Raw genomic sequence first — 20196 nt, 5'->3', positions numbered from 1 at the left:
AATAGGCTGGTAACTATCTACGTCCGAAGCCCCACACCAGAACAGCCCAGAGAAAATTAATAAATTATATATTTCCAAACTGACCCCCGCCGGAAGTCTTACCTGGGACCTCCCAATTATAAGACCCACTGCGCCAAGAAGGACATAGGATACTTTATCAGTGTATCGGAGGTTTCGCGCAGTTTAGTGACGCTGTAGTGAATGCATACAGTTCAGTTGACGACCTAGACTCGTGTGCAAGTTATAGATTCAATGTGAAATTACGAGGCTTCGAGAGAATGACTCTCAAACAAAGTTTTAGCTTAAAAACACCGAAATAAGCGGATAAAATTACTGGCTAGTTTAAAATAAAAAAAATTATAATCGTATTCATTTATTTATGAAGAATAAAACGCACCTCCGCCTAAGAATAAACCGAACAGTACGAGGCTTACATTCTTCAATAGTGACAACCTGTAACAGATTTTAATATATTAATGCAATTCACTAGTTAGTAATTTCAATTAATAAATATAAATAAATATACTATGACAAGACAAGACAAGGCGATGTGTGTATACACATCTAGCCCCAAAGTAAGCGTAGCTTGTGTTATGGATACTAAGATGACTGATGAATATTTTTATGAATAATATACATATAATATTTATTATATACAATAAGACCCAGACACTGAAAAACATTCATGCTCATCACACAAACATTTCCCAGTTGTGGGAATCGAACCCACGGCCTTGGACTCAGAAAGCAGGGTCGCTGCAAACTGCGCCAATCGGCCGTCTAAAAATTAATAAACAGTTTTTGAAGTAAAACTTCTTCAGGTGGACGAGGGAGTAACTCAGATGTTTTTCAGACGGAAGTAAAGCTTACGTCAGACGTCTGTGTAGTTTCCGGTATTTAAAAATAATAATTTGGATTAGTCGTAAGTATATGTCATCAGCTAGTGGCAAATATAATAATCAATTAGGATTATTTATTGCCAATATTTTCAAACGTATTAAAAAATTCAGGTTTAAAAAAATATTTTAAATAGCAAAGTTTTTTGAAAATCTTTAAATATAATGGTTTATTTATTACATTTGTAATAAAAAACTTATTTATAAATTTTCTGACGATTGCGACATTCTATAATATTCAATGACAAGGTTATATTGAAATGTGCTGATCTAACCTTCAATTGTCTACTCTCAATTATTATTCTATTTAACAAATGAAAATATTTATAAAATGTGAAAGTGATATTAATGAATTTTGAATATTAAATGAAATGGCGGAGTCCCAGGAACATATTACTCTTTCATCAGTAAATAATAATAAAAGTTTTACTTCAATCGCGCGTAAAGGTTACACGCACACACTTTTTTTCTTTTTGATGTGAAACATCTATAGACGAGGGTAAACCTGGTTGTTGGCGTGACGATACAGGCCGTGGCGACGCATCGCCACGCTATATGTACATACATAGTCCATACGTATTGTTTACTACGTTACACATATGACCATAACCTGTGTTTTATTGATGAAAATATGTTTACAATAAAATATGTCTGACAGCGATAATTCAGGAAGTGAAAGTTTGCAGCCTCTTACAAAGAAAGCCAAATCCTACTATGCTTGTAATGCTTTATCTTTTCACTATGCCACCTCTGCCTACTGTTGTAATCTGTTATTTTATGCATATAACTCATACAAAACAATTTCGATGTTTCACAACGGCCAGGCGTCCGGATCTTACATTTTTTATTTGCACTTCATTTTTTTTTGACGGCTGATTAGCGCAGTGGGAAGTGACCCTGCTTTGTTAGTCCATGGCTGTGGGTTCGATTCCCACCACTGGAAAATGTTTGTGTGATGAACATGAATGTTTTTCAGTGTCCGGGTGTTTATCTGTAAATTATAAGTATTTATGTATTTAATATGTATTCATAAAAATATTCATCAGCTATTTTAGTACCCAAAACACAAGCGACGCCTTAAATGGGGCTAGATGGCGATGCATGTATTGTCGTAATATACTTATTTATTTATTTACATTAAATACATCGATTACTTAACGTGCTCGCCGACGCACGTGGACACAGAAAATTTCCTGATTCCAGTTTGTTCCTACGGGCTTCTTTACAGACCTATAAATTTCTAGGCCGACCAAACTAAATTACTCACTTAGGAAGTTACAGAACGATATCAGTGAAATGGAATAAAATATTACCGGAAAATTAACTTTCTTGGCTCTTTCCACGTGATCATTGTCTCCATGATTGCAGGGAAAATGAAAACCAAGAAGGCTGTGAAGAAGTTTCCCAACTGAAAATATAAATGAAATAAAAATACACTTTATTGTAGATACAAAATATGTGTATAGACAATCGTAGGTGGGAGGCCCCAGGTTCGATCCACGGAGGGGCCATTTTGTAAATTTATAATTTCTGATTTTCCTCGCTCTGGTTAGGGGCTTCTGCCATGTTACCATACGACCGGTACTGGGTATGAGATTGATATGATTGTCATACCTGTAACAGGTCGGCCCGCTACCATCTTAGACTGCATCATCACTTACTATCAAGTGAGATTGCAGTAAAGGCTAACGTATAATTGAATAAGAAATTTTAGAGAGGGCGTAATAGGTGGCATTGTCGCCATACCGCGAAAATAATATTAAGAAAAAAAAACTATTTTTCGTGTTACCAATGTGACCCATTATCTTGCCCAATGTCTATTAAATTGGTGTAAAATAATCAGATATTTTTACGCATGTCTGTGTTTTGTCATTTCAATGGATGGTAGAAAAATATCTGATAACATAATCCTGGTAAAATTGCTTTGGGTAATGTAACTCTAGTGGGTTTCTGGTTAGCGGTTCAACAAGTGTGTAGTGCATAAACTAAGAATTTATAACTTAGTATAAACGGTATATACTCGTAGCATAAAATATTAACAAAACAACAACATAGTTTATAAAGTAGGTTTAGTATACTCGTATAAGTTCAATTGCCAAACAATAAGAAATAACATAATTCAGAGAACTAACAAAAATAACATTTAAGTGTTTTAACTTGAATAATGCACTGGAATAATGAAAAAGTGACTACTTTCCATTTCTTGTAATTAGTGAATTTGCAGCAATAAGTTTTAAGAATACTATAAAGGTACACTAATAAACACATTAAAGGTAGAAAGAGATTTAAGTTTTTTAACTTAGAACTACGTTATATGTTGAAGTTTAGTCATTTCGATTGAGGTTAGGTCTAGTTAGACATTAAGTAGTCGAGATAATTTAAATTTTCGTTGCGTTCATTCCCAAACTTTGCCAATACTGACAAATCCAAATAATATTTTGGATTTGTCAATATTTCAGTTCCGTTGTGACCACAATCCATGCAATTGGGTTGAAATATCGACAAATATAAAATATTATCGTGGTAGGTATGTACCCGTTAACTATATTTAAGAAATGTTGATTAACCACGAAAATCTTAATTTAAAATCTTTAATTTATTTTATTTATTTATTTTACATCTTATTAGTACAGCAGGGCCACTTACACTTACAAGGAAGAACTACATAATTTGTGGATAACTAAGACAATTAATGAAAGATGACATAAAATAAAAGGAACAGATTAAAAAAATATATTTATATATGAATATAAATATATATTAATAAATAAATAATAAATAAATATACTACGACAATACACACATCGCCATCTAGCCCCAAAGTAAGCGTAGCTTGTGTTATGGGTACTAAGGGGTTGGGTATAGATATCCGGTACTTGATTTTACATATGTTTTTTGCTTAGGAGCTTTGTCTGGGTTAAACTTGGTCCATATACACTGTTTTTGGATTTCGGAAATGCATTTTGAATTAATTACGATAAAAATAAATTTCACTAAAAATTGCGTATAACGAAATGCAGCTAGATATGTATTTGGTATAGTTTATGAATAGTTACAACAAAAAAGTGTGTAACGGAACGTTGTCGACGGCCATTTTGCGAACGTCCGTCAATGTCAAATGTCAATCGTCATTCCGTTTCTCTAGTGGTTAAGCGAATGTTCTTTGTTGTGAAGTGCTGTGTTTTCTCTGTTTTTACGACGACTTCTGCTCTGTTTTTGGACTTTTTTGATCGCTTTTACGTTTGACCTTGGCTTTATTTCTGGACTCAATTGGATTGCAATTCTTTGGACTTTGGCTTGCTTACCGGACCTGAGAATGGGCGATTACGAACCCGTAGCGGGGCCCTCTTCGGCGCCTGACGCTCAACTGGAGCCACCATCATCCATTTACGTCGACGACGACGGCGACTACGTGAATCGTGGGCTATACGTTTCAAAGATTCTACTCATGTGGAATCTGATGGATATCGTGCAAAAAATCGGAACAAATGAGCAATGTGTTCGATATAGTGAAGATGAAGGGCTGGTCCTTAAGGAACGGCGTTGCGGAAAACATAAAACATTAATGAAAATATGTTACACAACTGGCTGCAAATCTTTCGGCACATTTATATGTGCCAAAGCATCCTGTAAGAAGAAAGGTGGAGGCAGTGGAGTTAAAATCTCCCGAAGACTAGGAACTTTTTTTGAAAATGTTGTGCTTGATTTACCACATGTATATTATTTGATCTATGCATATTCTCAAGGATGGTCTTATAATAAAACAATTCATGAAGACCCATACAAAAGAGAGAAACAGCAATGTTTAAGCCGAAACACAATAAGTGATTGGTTTAATTATTGTAGAGAAGTGGTTGTTATTTACCACCTTGAAAAACTAGTTTTCGGGAATGATTGGTGGCCCAGGCAAAATCGTGCAGATTGACGAGAGCAAATTTGGAAAACGCAAATATAATAAAGGTAACATACATATAAGTAAGATGACTTTTCACATCTACTTTTTGCCATGCTAAATTTCTAAAATTAATTTTACTTGTTGTAGGATGTCACATAGAAGGACACTGGGTTCTCGGTATGATTGAAGATGGGTCTGAGGATCTCAGACTAGAGGTGTGCCCGGACAATATTAGATCTGCTGAGGTGCTGGTGCCACTTATAAAGAAACACGTGGCTGCTGGCACCACAGTTCATACAGATTGTTGGCGGGCATATGATTGCTTGGCAGAACACGGGTACATCCATAAAAAAGTCAACCACTCAGACCCAGACAATCCATTTGTGGCTGAAGATGGGACTCATACTCAACGAATTGAGTCCCAATGAAGAGCGATAAAAAGATATTTTAAAAAACAAAATTACAATAATACACAATTGCAGACGTCATAGTTGAATATTTGTGGAGGCGAAATATTGAGAAATATAAAAAGGATCCATTCCTTGAAGTAATGCAAGGTATAAAACATGTATATAAAATTAATTAAATAATTAAAATAAAACTTCCATTGTTTCATTTACCACTATCATAGAAAAAAGGTATATTTAACACAGGATAATTAATATATTTATAGGTCAAAATATATTTTAAAAAGCTAGGTTAGGTTAGAACATAAAAGACCATTGAGAGCCGAGCGAAGTGGAGCGGAGCGAGGCGTCCCCTAGAATCTGACACTAAAAAGGTATATTTAACATAGGATATTTAATACATAGGTCAAAATCTATTTTAAGAAGCTAGGTTAGGTTAGGTTAGAACATAAAAGACCATTGAGAGCCGAGCGAAGCAGAGCGGAGCGAGACGTCCCCTAGAATCTGACACTAAAAAGGTATATTTGACATAGGATATTTAATATATAGGTCAATATTCCTATGTAAAAGAAGTGAGGTTATGATTTATAAAAAAAATCATTACTCGAAAACTATACTTTTCCGACAAAGGGGAAAGGTGGGGGGGGGGCTTCCCCTACCTCCCCACTCCCACCCTCGTACGCAAGTACCGGATATCTATACTTTTACCGTACTAAGATGCCTGGTGAATATCTTTATGAATGATATACATAAATACTTATAATATACATTTAAACACCCAGATACTGAAAAACATTCATGCTCGCTACAAACTGTGCCAATCGGCCGTCAAAATAATAATATTACTTTATTAAGCTTATGAACATAGATCGCAACTTCTTTGTACACAGCCCTAACATACTAAAGGAGTTAGAAGCACTATGACAATTCATTTATAAGAATGTTTGGGTGCCTTACCTCAGATCTTATGACCTATGTGTGTGTTTCATAATTCCATATATGGACGTTCAATATGGGGGTATTGAACACAGCAGCCAATGCTCCATAGGGTGCTGTGCCACGCACTTAACACGGTCCGTCCTGGCCGTTACTTCTTGTACTTGTAAAAAACACGTTAGACAAGCTAAATTGCACCAAGTAAATCGCAAAACAACGGTCTTGTGAAGCAGACTTACTAATAGTTGACGACATACTATGATACTACTGAGTAACAACCGATGTGGCCGGTTGTGAACTCTGTTAGCAAAAAATGTACGACAATTCAATCTTTTTTTCGTTGTTAAAACCAAAAAAATATATAATAATAATAAAGTTTTTTATTAGAGGCATATAAACACAGAACAATATTACTCCAAGGAGAAGAAGTACAACTACATACAAAAATGTGCAGACTATTCGCCGCCACGCCATCTGTTAATGGTTCCACACAACAAAAATTGTGGCGGGAAATTATTGAATGAAATTTTGGAAGTTTTCGAACTGTGATGGCTGAAATAAAAATATTTAAAACACCGTAGAATAATAATTCGGTGTTTTACATATTTTTATTCCAGCCATCGTAGTTTACAAAATAGTTCTTTTTACCTATTTTTTCGTATGCAGATAGAGTGAAGAAAACACAACATAGGATTTGGTTATATCTTTTATTATTTTTATACATGTTTTAAAATAGTTATTTTTCTTAGTAATGAATTTTTACTAGCTTCTGCCGCAAAAGTTCTGTTTTTTAAAATACAAAACCTTTTAATGCATATTGCTAACACACTATTAAGAATATGAGTAGTGTTTTCAACTTTATGAGTCATGCATCCATCTAACCAGCTGAAGGATATTCTGTCCTTTAATTTTATATTTAATGTTTTTTTTAACTCTCCCGTATGTGAATTCATATTCAAAAATTCATTAATGTAAGTTGCACATAACTCAACGCATTGTATGAACTCAGCAGTAACATAGTTCAAGCTAGACTTTCTTTCATTATATGCCTTAAAACTATTAAATATGTGCACTGGTTCTATAGAATTCGATAGCATAATTTCTTTGCAACTAATACATGTATTATTTTTAAGTTTTTTAAATACAAATCCACATACATAGGCACATGCCTAGTTCTCCGCATTATCCTCTGTGTCCTCATTAATGTCAGTAACATCAATATCATACAACTGATTAGGTGATGACACTGGTACAGGCGTTCTAGTTTTTAAATATGTGGTCATATTAGTTAATAGTGTGTTAGCATCATCTTCACAATTTTTACTATTACATTTATATTTTAAACTATTTACAATGCTGGTTTTCAAACCAGCAATAAATTGTTGCACATTTGGGTTAGGATTGGAACCACAGTGGCCCCGTATACAACCAAAGAGATTTTCTAAAGGGTCTTGGTTTAGTCTTCGGGTAGAAATTGCCAGTATTTTTAATTTTTGCAAATTATGCCAAAGCCTTTCTACAGCCCCAATTGTTCGTATCCACCCATTGGCCGAAGGAGGGGTACACACAAGCCCCAATAAATTTAACATTCTTAAAAAATGTTTTTAATTCTGAGAATAGCTCTAAATGTCCACTTGATTTACTGAGATTTGATGAAAATTTCTTCCCTCTTTTTAAATCTGGACTTTCAGCATTTAATGCATCAAAAATAGAATCTATTTTGCTGATGAGTGTTGCTGTAACTACAACATCAGGGGAAATGTGATCTGAAAGATACAAAATGAAATAAAATATCAAACTAACCATAATTTAATTTTAATAAGCATAAATTAATCTGAACAAAGGAAAAGTAAATTTCTATGCCTGCTTATTTCCTTTACTAAATTGTCATACAATTTTCGGTTGTTATAAATATCTGATAAACTAAAGTAACTACTGAATATATAAGTTCAAAATCTATAATAATGTAGACACTGCTGCTGCTCACTGTTGCTTTACCATGCTAAAGGGTGTGCATTTATGGTTTTTTTTAATTCAAGGTCTTTTGTTATGATATGTAGGACTTGTCCTATTTGTAGCAACTCAAGATACACATTAATATATAAGCAACTTACTTGAAGAAACTTTAGCAAACAATGCTGCAGCAACCGAATGACTTAAAACTTGTGCTGCTAACTTCACTTTCATTTTTTGTTTCCCATTTGGATTAATATGTTGTTCTGTGAGTGCAGGTGCAAATACGAAATTGGGATTTTTATTGTCCACTTTAAAAAAGTCTTGGATATGCTTCCATTTTGCCAGTCCTGAAATCGTAAAACCACATTGTAGTATCTACCAATTTACTTAATTTTCTTATTTACTATTGCAGAATACAATTTAATCATAATATATAAATTTAGATAGTACCTGTTGTTCTATGTATTGAAAAATTTTCTGGACATTCAATATTGTGTTTTAAAAAGTTGTTCCTAAAACACTTGAGGAGATGTGGGGGATCCATAATAGTCACAATTTCATTTCCTTGAAGTTGAAAATAAGGTGTCTCTCGTAGACAGAGAAGTAAATAGACAAATGGATAGCATCCGTCGCATTCACACAAGTAAGAGAACAACTTATGTATACGTCTAGTAAATAAACGAGATAAAGCGATAGGGTCTTTTGTCTCATACCGCGTGCCGGTTTTTTCATGGATTAGCAAAGCACTTTGCGAAACAAGTTTGACAGTTAGCCATCGTTTTATTAGTAAGAGATACTTTTATTAGTAAGAAATTCAAGATAAACGGATTGTGAGCACAAAAATACAGACCTAACTAATTTGACATTGTTAATAACCAGCTTCCGTGAAGAATTTCTGCGAAAACATGGTTCGGTGCAGTGTTTTAGGATGTAAAAGTGATAGTGAACGTAAATTTACGGATTTGTCGTTCCACTCGTAAGTACAATACTTTTGATTTGCTAAAAATATAAATAATTATCGTTTATTATATTTCTATAATATACAACACAATTTGCAATAGAAAATAAATAGTTTATAAGGTTTTATGCTAATTTTAATTATACATAACCTAAAGTATAATAGAGTGCAGTGTTGCCTACATTCAACATGAAAATTGTTTAATTTATTAAAATTATAGAATTTCAAATTTTATGTGTCAATAATCATAAATTTAATTCCATGGATGTATGATACGATGTTGATGTATTAGAGAAAAAATGTATTTGGTGGAACTGTAAGAAAAAAACTTGTTGACTCCAACAAATATGCAAGCACTACGTTGTAAAGTCTAAAGCTAATTTTTTTTTATACTCCTCGAAATATTTCGGAATCCATCGAAGATAGTCCATTTTCATGTACAGAAAAGTAAACTTAAAACTATACTATGCGGAGAAACGAATCTCCCAACTATTATTAAAAATTATGTTTAAAATATTTTGTTCCAGTTTTCCTACGGTCCATAATTTATTGTTGCTATGGGTTGAATCCACAGGTCGCACTAATTGGACACCCAAAAAGAGTTCAAAGATTTGCAGCAAACACTTTCATAAAAATATGGTCATTAAAAAGAACAAGCTAACGGTTCTGTATCCTAACGCTGTTCCAACACTGGTCAGTGAATAATTTAGCTTTTGAGTTTTCATTGTATGTATATGCTGGATGATATAATTATGACACTTTTTGTTTATTAGCCTACTATAAAATCATCTTTAGTTTGTATATATATAGATTTATAATGTTAATAAAAGTTGCCTGGAAGCTAGCCGCTCCGCTTTCATCTTCCAACTTATCACGAGCCAGAATCCTTTCTCATAAAAAAAACTGCAAAATTGCTTCACAGACCAACATACTAATGTTATTCCATAAATGTTCCCATTTTACAATTAAGTTAATTATGGAACATCAAAAATTATTATGCAGTTCCTTTAGGCTATGTTTCTAAGTGCAGCTGCTTCTAATGAAACAAATGCCTACAATTTGCTACACTGATAAAGTTTAGTATGTAGGTAGGCATAAGTATCTACGCTAGTGCATTAGGAAAATTCCTGTAAAACTAATTTCTAACTAATTTCTTTCTTCGAAAATTCCTGTAAGTCGGAAATAAATAAATAAATTTTGTATGGAACAAATAGTAATAAACAAATACCAACAAACTATAAGTGTGGTAAGCACTACGTTACTCTGGCAGGTAGACTCTGTGGTGGCAACCAGCCGAACGGCGCGGCGCCGCGCCGAACTATCACTATCGCGCTCTTCGCGTGTCTTCGTACGCGATCGGAGGTCCCGCTTTGTCTCGCTCACACTCATTTGCTTATACGGGGCTTTTATTTTACTGCTCTCTCTCATAGAAATTTCCATGTATTTAGCAGAGACAATCTAGATTATTTAATAATTTAGTATGGAGATCAAATGCCAGATTGCGAGTTGAAGTTATAATTTAGCATGGAGATCAAATGCCAGATTGCGAGTTGAAGTTAGTGAAGATGACCAGCGAGCGAATTGAAACAACTTCACGCGTGTTATTATTTGCGCTTCAACTATTTGACACTTAACAGATTCATTATTATTGATTAATAACTAGTTAGCAGTTTATTGTTTTTTTTGAGTTGAATATTCTTACAAATTATAGTAAATATTGTTAAATATGAGCTCCAATTGTGTGCAAATTGTTTCTGTGGCGAAATCAAAAAATAATTGGCGAACAACAGGTAAATTTATTTTATTTAAAAATTGTTTGTTGGCTTTGCATATTTTTTTTCTAATGAAAAGAATGGTTGGAACGCGGCTGGTTACGACATAAATTACTAGTCATCATAAGAATTAAAGAGAGCAGAACTCAAAGAAACACTTGGGATTTCTATGATTACTTTTAATGTTGGCAAACATTGCATAGAAACTTCTTTATCATAATTCGCGTGCTGACTTAATCGTACCTAGTATTTTTCAAAGATTTGTTGATATTGTTTGTCATTTATCACAACAAGAATGGTGACTTAGAGATCATGACGAGTTAAATTTGTCCTTTAGGTAACTGGGCTTGCTAAAACTCAAAACCCTAGGCACGCCACTGAGTGTGGACCCTAGGGAATTTATGGCTCTTACATTTACTCCATCCATGTCACACACTGTTGCTACAACTATTAAATTGTTTAAGTAGCATTCTGACAATACCTAAAATAAACAAAAATGTGATTAAATACATATAAAACAGGTATCTGCATAGAATAATACAAAGGTACTTTCCACCATCTGTTCCTCTGCTTATATCTTTAAAACAACTGGTTTCATCATTAGATCGAGTGATTTAAGAGGTAGGGTTATTATGTATAGGTTTAATATTATTTAAAGTTAATAAGTTAAAATATTACAGTAATTGTTCAAGATATCTTTTAGAAGGTAATTGAAATTTTGCTGATCATACTTCTCACCCCTACTTCTACTGTATATGGAATAACTACAAAGTTTAGTAAAGGGAGCAGTTATGAAATATTAGTGTTTATCTACGCACCTCTTTAATAATTGCTTGAAGTCTATCAGCTGTTACCGATTCTCCTGAGAAATAGTGGGCTATTGGTTGCTTCCACCTTTTTCTTAATCCTACCAACATAAAAACCAATGCATGTGATGCTATTTGTTGGCTTCTACCTTGGGAACCATGATCCTGGTATCCTTCAATCTTGTCTGTTCTTGGATTATATAACATACGATTATTTTTCGAATTGCCATCTCGTCAAACATTAATGTACACAAATTATCAGTTTTTGACTGTGTTAGTGTAATTTCCTTTAAATTTGCCATAACTTTACTGTCAATTCCACAAGGTAAATTTACTTAATTTAAAAGACTTTTTAAAGTACCAGGGTTTGGCAAGCAAAACAATCTTCTGAGCAATCTATAGCATGCACTGGATTTTTTATACATAGCCAGTGCTATGATTTTTTCATTTGGAGTCCAGCAACGACCATTTAATTTTCTAGGTGTATTAACCATTTGGCTTTGTAAAAGCACACCAAATGCAGGTTTTAAATTTTCATTGAATTTTTCTAAGTACTCACTCTTTGAGAGAGAGTCTAATAGCGATTTTCTACTTGCTGCAGAATTTTTGCCTTTTTTGTGTTCTTCAAATTGACAGGTTGAGTCACAAAAGTAATCTGGAATACAGAAATATCCATTTAATTTATATTACAGTTTGTATATTTTACTTTGTTTAGCAATTACAAATCACTTGCGTTGATGGTGAAGAGTAACATTGTGATGGAACCCACATGCCTGAAAGTTGCATGCATGATGATGTCGGTGAAGATTATGAAAAAACATTGTTATGAAGCATAACAGAACATCCAAACTAATAATAATAAAAATACAAATACAAGGTTATTTGGTTGTTACACTTTCACACTCACTGTTCAAGTGATCATCATGAAAATTTTGAATGCAAATTGTCACAAATGAAGAAAACAAGATTTCTTCCAGTAGAAAAAAAACCTGAATTTTATTTTTTATTTATTTATTTTATTTATTTATTTTTTTATTACACAAACTACTAAAATTATTAATCTTCGCATCCTGAAACTCACATGAGTTTATTTGGACGCTGCACATTCCTCTAAAATCTCATAAGTTTATAAGTTTATCATATATTAACCATTAAATAGCAATACAGTATACAGCAGGTAGTACACTAATAAAAAATAATTTACATTTATCTATTTGAATGTGAGTGAAGCTGCGGGCAAAACTATTCATAGTAATGCAATCACTAACCCGTCTGCCCAGCATGGTGATTATAGACATACCCTTCCCTCTTGAGGGCTTTGGTCTAGCAGTGTACTGTTTTAGTCTATAGATGATGCATGATACTTACGTCCAATTGCAGTGTTTGACCTTTTAGAGGCGAGTTAGGCAGATATTGTGTAAAAGATTGCGAAGACACTGAAGTTCTCTGAAATAAAAAATGCAGATAAAATTACAACCCTTTTTTAAAGGAAAATTTGTAAAATTAACAAAAAAGTGTTAAATATCATACCGCTGAATCTTCCATTTGTGACAATTCCGCTAATAATGGTGGGAACAACAAATTTGGAACAGCATTAGGATTTAACCTTTTCATCGTCTCATTCGTGAAGGCACTGCGATCAAAATGCTTACTACACAATAACTTATGGCTCTTGTGCAAGTCTTTCAACTCCACTTCAGCAATATTTTCAACTTTCAACCACTTTAGAAGTTAAAGAAATTAATGGTGTTTTTAGGAAATATTTTAGTTATTTAATAAAACGGCGAAGTGATAATTACATAAACTATATTACCTACCTTGCTAAATTAGATGCCTTTCCAGCTCTCGGGAAAGAATGAAAAGTAAGTGGGTCTTACGCAGCAGATACACCACACTTCACACACTTTCTATATTTATCTGCCATGTTTAACAACAATAGAATAGAGTCCTTCTTTCTCCACAATTACGAAACTCATATTTTTACCACTGCAGTACCCATAGATTGTACACTATACTAGAGAGTAGTACCAGACAATAGACTAATATTGTTTTTTAATTCCTCTCAGGACAGGCAAAGATCATTGACCATACAGCCTCAGAATAGACTAAATACCAACGTACTGAAGTGTCAGTCGCATACAGGCTACAGCGCACTCAGCAGTTTCAAGTCAGATTGGTATTTATTTTTCAATAGGCTTGTTTATTTCGCATACTATCACAGTATTATGTCCTATGGGATCTTGCTGTGGGGAAAAGCTGCAGATATTGAAAGTATATTTATACTACAGAAAAGAGCCGTACGATCATTATATAAACTTGGATCACGCGAATCGCTTCGTGAAAAATTTAAACAAATAGGTATTCTTACAGTAGCTTCGCAATACATTTATAATAATATAGTCTTTGTGAGGCAAAATATTACTCTTTATAAATCAAAAGCTGAAATTAACAATCGACTTACCAGAAACGGTCATAAATTAGTGATATCTGCATATCGTCTGCGAAAGGTGCAGAACTCCTTTGTGGGGTTGAGTATACGCTTTTACAACATGATTCCTAAGGAAATTCTTGACCTACCAATGCATACATTTAAAAAATGTGTAAAAACGCATCTAGTACAGCTATACATTTGATGAATTCCTCAATGACAAGGTAGAATGGAAGCAGCCAGACTCGCTCTCATCTCCCGCAAGATAGCAAAATGATTGTAAATGTTGATGTTGGAAAAGAGCAACTACTGAGTTTCTTGCCGGCTCTTCTCGGTAGAATCTGCTTTCCGAACCGGTGGTAGAGTCACACAAACATACATACTTGACGTTTCAAAAGTGCTTATAAAGTAGGCCTACTTGAAATAAATGAATTTGAATTTGAATAAATAAAACTGCAAAATCTAGCGATCTGCCATGGCGGTTGAATCGCCGAATTCAAAATTACGACGTCACTTCTCTAGAAACAATAATTTCTTATATACCGCTTGAACTGTGAAAATCACTGCGTATATCAATTATTTTGAGATTTTTAAACTATCAGTTGCAGTTGCAAAGTTTTTTGTTATCAATACCAAAATCAATAATCTTTAGCTAGGGAACGGACTTTATCGGGGGTGTGGTTGGGTACTCTACCATTTTCTAAAAAACTTCTATACAATGCCATAGTTCGCAGTCATTTAGACTATGGGCTATTTGTATTAAACCCTATAAACAAATTGGCTTTCAACAAATTGATTAAAATTGAATTAAAATCTTTGAGACTCTACAAAATCTTACTTGGAGCAATGAAATCCTTGCTTGAAATTGTAAAAAGTGAAATATGTGTAAAATTCAAGTGCAAACCACAATCCTCGGTATTCACTAGGGAGTCTATAGCAATCCTTGAAAACATCCTTTTTGTAGAATCTCATAATATAAAGCAATCTTTTATATTGACTGACTCTTTAAATCAGTAATTATAAGTCTAGAGCCTGTACTCTTCAGTTAAATTCAACGGTTGAACTCATATTATTAACCTTTGACGCGCGTAGCGAGCCGCCTGGACGAGAAGCATGAGCGAAATAATTATTGTGTTAGTAAATCCTTCTGTAAAGGACCCATCTACCAAATTTCATAGGATCACTCATATTTTTACTCAACCAGGCTTCAGCATTATGCAATTTTTTTTTGTAATTAAGTCCAGCTGACTGTGCCCTTTAAAAAAAAACCAGTAGATAATCGAGGATGATCATAAGATATAATAAATATCTCTGATTGGATCATCATTGTCACAGTGTAGTGTAATAGTTTGCATCAATAAGTATACAAGCGTGACATACATTATATCATGGTATTTTCTTCTTTTGTTTTCTTCTAGTTGTATATTTATACGCTCTTTGGCAACACACAATGAGGATACATACGCCAGCATTAAACAATCTTTAGAACCTCTCTTTAGACTATTAACATTTGGTATTTTCTCGGTATTTCTAATTTAATCTATGGTTTTCATTGTCATTTCGAATTTGTCAATTGTCATTTTTCTGAGACTGGCTCTGCCGCTAAACAAGTTTCTTTAAATTAATTAAAATTAAATATATATGCGATAGCATCGCTAAAATGGCATCGTTGGACGCTCTAACACCGCATTTGTCCAAAATTAAAATACCGGCGCCCCAGCAGCTGGTTTACAAGGATGAGTGTGTGTTTCTTTTGACAATTCGGTGAGTTGCATTTTGTTTCTAACCTAATCATAAACTATCGTTATGCATTGATGGATTTCCAATTATAAACTAACATTCTAGCTTCTAATCCTTCTGTACATGTTCTAATACAGAATCATGTTAAAAGACTAAAATGCCCTCTCTATACTTAGAACAATTACTTCCTTATTTTTTTTTGACGCTAGATCGCCGCTGAACACATCTTAAAACTCAGTTTATTTACCCTAGAAATTCCTATGAGTTTGTCTACTATTTATTAGATAATACTTGTCTATACTTGAACTCATCCTGTATAGGATCCTAATATGAATGAATAAACATTAAAATGTTCAACTAAGGGACCATAAAAATATGTAGATATTTTATAAGATTACCTTTAATTTACTTGTATGTATTTCTCATACTTTTAATGTAGATACTTTTTTTTAATGTAAAATCTTTTGGCAGATTGATAACAAATTTTCTTTAACCTAGACAAAGAAGGGATGATTTAAGGCCTTGCTTACAGAACCCAAAACTCACCATTAGTGTAGAAAGGTTTTCAAAGTTTGAAATTGGCAAGTAGTGCAAAAATTTATTCTTAAAATAATAATATTTATCACTGTTACAGATTTACAGTAATCATTGTTTCATTAATTAGTGGTTAAGTTATGTTATTGTTCGCAAATAAATAAAATAAGGCTTCTTGTGTTTATTTATAGATCACATCTTTTCTTACCTGCCTTTATAGAAAAAATCAATTTTTACTTTATTCTTTAGTCTATAATATGTTTTAAAAATATATATTTTAGGTCTATTGCACATACTTGATATACTTTCTTATGTTATAATATACATATTAGCATCCGTTTGACACGGGAGGACGGGGAGACCAGGCAATTTCAATGTGAACATGCTCGGATGTGGTTTATTACAGTTTAAAAGACTTTTACTTTTAACCAGTTTACTGGGGAGTCTTGAGTACATTATTATGATATTTTCATTTATTTATTTGATGGGGAAAGACTTTTTACCCTTAGCACATTTGCACTCTCGCAGTCGTAGAACAAACTTTTACTAAGGGTAGAAACTGTTACTTCCTAAAGTTGTATAATTTTAAACACTAACTCTTTTGAGTGCAGTCGTGGCTAGGAATAAGACTGCTCCAGATCTTTCCGTGGTGATGGATGGAAAAGGATGATCACTTGTAATGATGGAGCGACTAAACTGGAGAGCTCTACAGATATTCATGTAAACAGCATAGATAAGTTTGATAAAAATGTTTAATACGTTCCGTAGTTGTCTGCAAAATTTGTTTTCTGTTATTAAATTATGTGAAAGTGGCATGGTTGTGATCATGAATGTAGATGGGTGTTTTGTCCATGACAGTTGTAGTATACAACACCAGCCTGTTATATCTGCTAATCTATGTGGGTGTATATAGAATGCAGTAGCGTGCATTGAGGCTATGTACAGGGTATGCAGATGATATAAAATGAAGAATTAATGAAAATGAAAATTAAATAAACATTTGCATATACTTTACATACCCTCTATGCACGTCACTGATAGAATGAATGTTTTGTTTTGCAAAAGAGCAATCGATGACTGTCCTACATCAAGCGCAGGAAGTCAATATTGCAAAGTTAGTTAAGTCTAATAATACTTAACATGAATACTGATTTATGGCATAGACGGTTAGGGTATCATTGTCTTAAAGGTATGTTCATTTCAGGATGACAAAGAAGATTTCAACAAGTTTGCGCCTGCCTGGAAGGAAAGCCTGTGGCCCGGGCTCCGAAAAGATCTACGAAACGTGTTGGCCGACCCTTGGAACTCATCCATAGTGACGTGTGGAGCCCTATGAGAGACTCCAGCTGTGGAAATGCAAGGTACTTACTCGCCCTTACTACTAATAATTTTTCTCTTCAAAACTTTAGATATTTATTCAAGAAAATGTGTGAAGTGTAAGATTGCTTTATCAAATAATTATTACGTAAGTGCGTAACATATAAAATGCCTGCGTTTTGATAACATTGGTTTTGATTTTGAATTACCATAGGGGCAGTGTTAAGTGTTTCCTAGAGAAGAAGGGAACAGCTCACCAGCTTACCTTACCGCATTGTACTCAGCAGATGTATTTGAATACCAGAAGCAACACTGAGGAAGTGTGGTCCCGACACACTATTTGTAAAGGAAACCTTTGTTTTTGGATGCATTGCCTATTCATTAATCCCGCAGTCTAGTCTACATAATAAATTGAACGCTAAGAGAAAGTTGTGCATTTTTGTCGGTTATTCAGCGTTACCGATTTATAGAACCATTAAATAAATCCAAGGAAGGTTATTCTGTATAGTAAAAAGCACATTCCTAATGTACTTTTTATTGAAAATAAATGTGCTGACATTGATGAATATCGTTATTCTCGTCTTATATAATATAAATAAATCACATGATTTTGATATGAATTAACAGATGGTGAGTCTGGCGATGACTGCTGCAACAACAGTGAGGTAGAGCAGGCCTCTACTGATGCCGAGTCTTCTGCTGAGGAAAGGCGGAAGAGAGAAAAAACGACGCGAGACGTCGGCGGCGCTATAGTTGGAGGGGAAGTGGCGACTAGTACAGAGGAGTCTGTCAGCTGCCGATCCATCCATCCGCAGTACACGTGGTACACCGCCGACGAAATATGGCGATTATAAAATAGGTATGTAGACCAGAATTTTTGAGAAGCCACAAACATATGTGTAGGCAATAAAGTTATCAAACTCCTCTGGTGGCAAAAAGCTATGAATGTAGAGTATCTGTCACTTTTGGAGAAAAAAGTTTGGAATTCAGTTGATCCACCTGCTGATAGTAATGTTATAAAGTTAGTTTAAGTGGACATACAAATTGAAATGTGATATAGGGAGAAATTTGCGGAAAAGTGGGTTGCGGGAATAATAGTCTTTTCGCAAACTAGTATCTATGTAGAACGTTGTAATAAAATCTAAATACTACCTCTTTTTCTAGAAGTACTATCATCATTAAAAAGTTTTTGGAATTTATTTTCTTCCTTTGCATAAATTAGGTATAGGTAGGTAGGGACATAATCCCATTGCTATAGAAATTTTGGGGTTTCTGAAATCAAAAAACCGCGACAAGTAGTTTTGGCAGTCCTCTCGTGATGTTAACCTGACACTGCCTAAAGAATTCTGAAGAGACCGAAACAGTTGGAAATCTGAAGGTGTAAGGTCAGGACTATACAGCGGATGCATTACCACCTCCCAGCCAAACTATCTTAATTTTAGCTGAGTGGCTAAAGATGTGTTAGGTCTAGCGTTATCATGATGAAAAACCACACCTCTTCTGTTGATTAATTCCGGCCGCTTTCTCTAAACTTCTTGCTTTAATCTCATCAGTTGTTCGCAGTAGAATTCAGAATTGATGGTCCTGCCTGGTGGTAACAGCTTATAATGAATAATGCCCTTCCAATCCTACTACTACACACACAGCGTCACCTTGTTGCGAGTTAACCCGGGTTTCGCCACAGTCTGTGAAGCCTGATCGGCCTTTGACCGTGACCTTTTTCGCACTTTCTTGTCGTACATGATCCACTTCTAATCAGCTTCTTCAAAAATGGTTCGGTTTCATTACATCGTAATAAAGAATCACTTAATCAATGAGTACACGGTTCATTAGGTTTCTTTCAGTGAGCTCGTGAGGTACCCAAATATCCAACTTTTTTATGTACCCAGTTTTTTTCAAATGTGCCTAAACTGTTTTGTGGTCAATTCCCAGTTCTTCAGCTACATTGTACCTACTGATTTGCCCATCTTGGTCCACTTTTTCAAAAATGGCATCCATTATATCCGTCATAGGGCTCCTCCTAACCAGAGCGAGGTGCATCTTTGACATCAAAATTTCCGGATTGAAAACGCTAAACCCAAATTTTTTTCGCGGCTTGCGTTGCATTTTTACCTTTTTTTGTAGTAAAATTTTAAAAGGTAAAGAGGAATTTCTTCATTAGATTCACTCATCTTCACACATTTTCCTAATTTGATACCAAAACCAGCCAGATACAAATAGTATAGCCAAAGAGATTTTATTACATGTTCATACATACTATAATGCGAAAAGACTTTTTCCCCAACCTATTAGATTTATTAGCTATAAATTTCATAAATAGTTCATAAATAATCGCTTAAATAAGCTTAAGTTATAAAATAAACACTGAAACAAGTATGTACATTGAACAATTTTTAATATTATTTTCTCTTCGTTACAGATTTGACTCTGTGTTTGTGAACGCGTGTGCTGAGTGGACTAATGAAGAGTTCGGTGGTTTAAACATACCCGCCGGTCGGGTCGCGTACGTGCACGGTTCGGTCGATCCGTGGCATGCGCTATGTATGACTAC

General features: G+C 34.2%; 1 long non-coding RNA gene and 1 pseudogene across 1 annotated transcript; one reads left to right on the top strand and one right to left on the bottom strand.

The window, feature by feature from the left end:
* Nucleotides 1-356: 356 nt before the first annotated feature.
* Nucleotides 357-3571, bottom strand: LOC120636810. The gene is made up of 3 exons (XR_005659398.1): nucleotides 3543-3571; nucleotides 2210-2304; nucleotides 357-453 (listed from the first exon to the last, which is right to left on the bottom strand). It is a non-coding gene; the product is annotated as an uncharacterized LOC120636810 (long non-coding RNA).
* Nucleotides 3572-4426: 855 nt separating this feature from the next.
* On the top strand, nucleotides 4427-5400 carry LOC120636808 (annotated as a pseudogene).
* The last annotated feature ends 14796 nt before the right edge of the window (nucleotides 5401-20196 follow it).

This window comes from Pararge aegeria (assembly GCF_905163445.1).
Source record: "Pararge aegeria chromosome W unlocalized genomic scaffold, ilParAegt1.1 SUPER_W_unloc_2, whole genome shotgun sequence".
Taxonomy (NCBI): Eukaryota; Metazoa; Arthropoda; class Insecta; order Lepidoptera; family Nymphalidae; genus Pararge; species Pararge aegeria.
This window is presented reverse-complemented; position numbering and strand designations above follow the sequence as displayed.